The sequence below is a fragment of the Oncorhynchus kisutch genome, linkage group LG7, assembly GCF_002021735.2.
Source record: "Oncorhynchus kisutch isolate 150728-3 linkage group LG7, Okis_V2, whole genome shotgun sequence".
NCBI classification, from domain to species: Eukaryota; Metazoa; Chordata; class Actinopteri; order Salmoniformes; family Salmonidae; genus Oncorhynchus; species Oncorhynchus kisutch.
This window is the reverse complement of record NC_034180.2, coordinates 9,666,370-9,671,981: the sequence shown is the minus strand read 5'-3', so window position 1 is coordinate 9,671,981 and position 5,612 is coordinate 9,666,370.

Below are 5,612 nucleotides of genomic sequence, written 5' to 3'. Positions count from 1 at the left end.
CCTTGTGAAGGTTCATGCTCTGCTTGCAGTGGAAAAGGAAGTTCCTTCAAACCGTGAAATCCGGTTGAAAGGAGGAGCTAGGGAAATTGAATAGTAAAATTAGCATATTATAGATGTTACGGCTTTCCTCCGTCGAAAGAGAGTCGGACCAAAATGCAGCGTGGTTAATACGATACATGTTTAATGTAGACAAAACACGATCAAAACAAAAACAACAAACGGAAAATGTGAAAACCTATACAGCCTGTCTGGTGAATACAAACACACTGAGACAGGAACATTCACCCACAAACACACAGTGAAACCCAGGCTACCTAAATATGGTTCCCAATCAGAGACAACGAGAATCACCTGACTCTGATTGAGAACCTCAGGCAGCCATAGACTATGCTAGACACCCCTACTCAGCCACCATCCCAATACCACAACACAACACAAAATAACCCCATGTCACACCCTGGCCTGACCAAATAAATATATAAACACAAAATACTAAGACCAGGGCGTGACAATAGAATGCATTAAGTTAGCATGTGTAGGTGTATATTTAGCAGCTGTAGATGTTAATTTGACGTGTGCAGGACCGCTTGCAGCCATTTATTTAGCACGTTGGACAACCTGCTGCAAGCACATTTGCACGCACTTATAGGCATTAACTTGAAGACGTTAACTTCACACGTGAACATGTTCATTTAGCATCTGTACCTGCTTACATAACACGCATAGCATTAAATAGATTGCGTTTTGACCAAGTGATTTAAGACCCAATTGGCATTCCATAGTCCACTACACAAAGGATATCCAGCCAACATGACAACTGTGGGAAGCATTGAAGTCAACATCGGCCAGCATCATTGTGGAGCTCTTTCAAAACCGTGTAGAGTCCATACCCAGAGGAATTGAGGCTGTTCTGAGGGCAAAAGGGGTAACACCTCAATATTAGGAAGGGGTTCCTAATGTTTTGTACACTCAGTGTATGTAGATTGAATGGTAAATTATGTTTTGCCTCAAATTTATGTTTTGCCTCAACCCCTGTGTCGTATTTCTGGAATCTATCTCTGTGCTCTTCAAGTTATTATAAATCAAATTATGTAATAGTTGTTATCTATTAGAGAGGCCTTGTGAAACAAAGCACAGGCCATATGGTCAGAAACAAAATGCCCTTTAACCCTCATATGGCACAATTGATTTGTTCCAGATCAGATGTTTTCTCTCCATTTCCACTTCTCAGAAGTTTTAAATCCTTGTGTTGGTACACCACCCTTGGATGAGTCATTGTCCAGTGGAGAATTATACACACCCACCAAGGACAGCAAACAGACACCAAACACTAACAGGAACACACACCCAACGGTGCGCACACACATGTATGTAGGCAATACAGACATACATACACACACACACACACACATCCAATGAGTGCCACCGTTTGGAATTTGCTCAGGCCTTCAGTGCCTCACTCTCAACTCGCACAAAACAATCAGTGTTACCACACAGCCTTTTGCGATTGAGTGTGGTTGTGTCTGTGTGTTCCCATGCACAGCGGGGAAGCTAGAAAACAGATAGGCTGAAATCATGGACACACAAAAAGGTACTATACACACTCATTTCTTTCATTTTTTATTAATTTACCCTTTATTTAACTAGGCAATTCAGTTAAGAACCCATTCTTATTTTCAATTAGGGCCTACCAGAAGGCAAAAGACCTCCTGCGGGGACGGAGGCTGGGATTAAAAATACAAATATAGGACAAAACACACATCGCGACACTCGTGCATTTACACTAGCAGGTTCCACGGATGACAACCGACTCATCCATTATTCTCAGAGGCTACCATTCTCTCTCATTCACTCAGAGAGGAGGGAAAACCAAAGGGTTATTATGCAGATGACAGCTCTTTGGCTTAAAGGCACATTTTCTGGCCTTTAAGCCCCCTTAGTCGGGACTCTCATGCATCTGCAATGATAGAGATCATCCCAAATCACAGTGATGAATAGTAGTCTCCTCTGTGTTCATGCTGGAGGCCGCCACCTCAGTGTGAAGTCATTAGTCCTGATGGATCCTGCTGCAGATCCTGCCTGAAGCTAATACGCCTCAAACACATCTGCAGACTGCAACACTGTCCAATCACCAGACAATGGAGCCCAAATGAGTCATGATGGGATTCTGAGGTAATTCTGAGCTCCTATAGCGCTCATTACGGCCAATGGTGCTGCGGTGACTAAATTTCTCTGCATGATATGGCGCCCAGTATATTTGGTTATCTTTATGATAACTAAGTAGCCTTGATGAGATTGAATGATTGAAGTATCGTTGTGGAGGATGTGGCTGCTGCTACCTAAAAGGTTGTGTTTATAAAGGCAGCCCAATTCTGATCTTTTGGTCCAATCAGAACAGATCTTTTGTCAAAACATTGGGCAAAGGATCAGATTTGGGCTGTCTGTGTAAATGCAGCCTTAGTGAAGTGGTTTATTAATGGAGGCCATTAAGATCTTTGAAAGTCAAGAAATGAGAAGGTTACTACTCATCAAGAATACATTTATTGGACCCTTTTCATTATTTTACTGCAGAACTTATTCCGTATTTACACATGTAGGTAATGGTACGGTGCTGGATATATTGAATATGAGGTTAGAAAATGGTGAAGGTCCCATTTAATTGCACAGTTTCTTTCTCTCTAACTCCCATCTACTCACTGCAGTGTTTTGAAATGCACTTTTCATTCCAAATCCCAAAAGCCAAGGTAAAGTGTAATTTTAAGCTTTCAGAAGCTTTCTGAAAGGATGACTAACTATCAAATGTGTGTGCACTCACAGATGGACAAGTAGCATCTACAGCATAATAGTTGCCATTTGCAATCAACGTCTCCATCTCACCAGTACAAAATGTTCTTCCCTAAAAGCTTCAGTGCACAAAGTAGCGCCACAAGACTAGAAATTATTGTTTAAATGCTGGTCAAAATGGATGACCAAGGTCGGGCAGATATCGCAGGTGGGAGTGCGGGTTGTTTTGAGAGATGTCACCACTTATCCTTTGTATGCGCTTCATTTGCTTTCACCATCTACTATGTAGAGGTTTCCCTTGACTGATTCTCTATTACACATAAAAGGCTGTTATCACTATCAATATGAAACACAACAGTCATGTCTTGCTTGCATGCCTTTCTTAGCATCGCAAGTGAACAACAGTTCACAAGACTATACATCACGACCACCGTCTTTTTCTGCCTTTACCCAAGTGAGAGAAGAAGAAGAAAAGGCCCCTTAGGCATCAGGGAGAATCCAAAATAACAGAACTACATACAGAGCCATGCTGATCTGGTCCTACAGTATGCATATACTTCAGAAAAGTATGATTTTTGTATTATGTAGGCCTATTTCTCATCTTTGTATTATGTAGGCCTATTTCTCATCTTTGTATTATGTAGGCCTATTTCTCATCTTTGTATTATGATTATGTAGGCCTATTTCTCATCTTTGTATTATGTAGGCCTATTTCTCATCTTTGTATTATGTAGGCCTATTTCTCATCTTTGTATTATGATTATGTAGGCCTATTTCTCATCTTTGTATTATGTAGGCCTATTTCTCATCTTTGTATTATGTAGGCCTATTTCTCATCTTTGTATTATGTAGGCCTATTTCTCATCTTTGTATTATGATTATGTAGGCCTATTTCTCATCTTTGTATTATGATTATGTAGGCCTATTTCTCATCTTTGTATTATGTAGGCCTATTTCTCATCTTTGTATTATGTAGGCCTATTTCTCATCTTTGTATTATGTAGGCCTATTTCTCATCTTTGTATTATGTAGGCCTATTTCTCATCTTTGTATTATGTAGGCCTATTTCTCATCTTTGTATTATGTAGGCCTATTTCTCATCTTTGTATTATGTAGGCCAATTTATCATCTTTGTATTATGTAGGCCTATTTATCATCTTTGTATTATGTAGGCCTATTTATCATCTTTGTATTATGTAGGCCTATTTATCATCTTTGTATTATGTAGGCCTATTTATCATCTTTGTATTATGTAGGCCTATTTATCATCTTTGTATTATGTAGGCCTATTTATCATCTTTGTATTATGTAGGCCTATTTATCATCTTTGTATTATGTAGGCCTATTTATCATCTTTGTATTATGTTGGCCTATTTATCATCTTTGTATTATGTAGGCTTATTTATCATCTTTGTATTATGTAGGCCTATTTCTTATCGTTGCATTATACAGGCCTATTTATCATCTTTGCATTATACAGGCCTGTTTATAATCTCTGCATTATACAGGCCTATTCTTCTGATTTTCTCTGCTAATACCCAGCCAGTCACACATTTTGTCTGTATAGGGCAGAAAACTGAGTTGAACTTGACTGGGTTGAGATAGATATATATTTTTTCTCCATTCATGTGTTGCTGGGACTCATAAGGATAGCGGCTTTAAGTGGGATGCACAGAAGTTATAAGCCTTTGAAAATGTCTATATCCAGACTTTCATGGTTTCTTATTGAAGGCCGCCCCTGGCTGGATCTGACTGGCTCGCTACACACCAAAAGTTATTTTGGACCGAAATTGCCACGTGCCTCGTTCCCCCACCCACTACGAGCTGAGCCCTTTTCTCCGGACCAAGGAATTCCTAAGGAAAAGGATTAGACTCTTTATGTGTTCCATCAGGTGGTTCGTAGAATCGAAGGTGAAAGGGGGAAGTGTATCAGCTAGGCATGGCTAGCTCTAGCAGCTCCCTGTCTAAGGGTGACAGGGTAGCCTAGTGGTTAGAGCGTTGGACTAGTAACCGGAAGGTTGCAAGTTCAAACCCCCGAGCTGACAAGGTACAAATCTGTCGTTCTGCCCCTGAACAGGCAGTTAACCCGCTGTTCCTAGGCCGTCATTGAAAATAAGAATTTGTTCTTAACTGACTTGCCTAGTTAAATAAAGGTAAAAGAATGTTTAAAAAGGAATGAGAGGTATGTGGGCCAGGAACTCAAATAAGGCACAATGTGAAACCTAATCGCTTTCACCCACATACTGTACACAAACATATAAAGGTACATGTGAATAAACAGTATGCACTTGTTCACCAACATTTACACTTATGAACATTATGTGTAATGAACAGGGTGGAAATACCTTATCTTTAGGAAACTCTTAAATGTGAGCGATATTAGCACTTATTTCCCCCAAAATTCTGGGAAACAACAACATTTGTTTTTATTCATGTCGTTAACAACAAAGTGTATTTCTCTGAAGTGCAGCATGTTATGGACATATGAATCAATTAAGCCTTCCATCAACATCCTCATTCAAAACATACAAAAATCATCACCTTTTAAAAAGTCCAAGTAGCTACTCATAACTTTCAATGTTTATTGGACTTCCATATCCCGGGGTCATCGTTTGCATATTTGATTAACATAATTGTATTTTTCCATTAGTGTCTATGGCAATAGCATCAGATCTATGCTAATTGTGTCTAATGCAAAGTGTACCTTTCCTGAGTCATAGTTAAAAGTATGTTTTTTCTTTCTTTTAGAAAGCAATTTAAAATTCAGATTTCCTGACTCAGATCCAATGGCACACTTTAATGAAGGACATTGAAGTAAATCAGTCCTG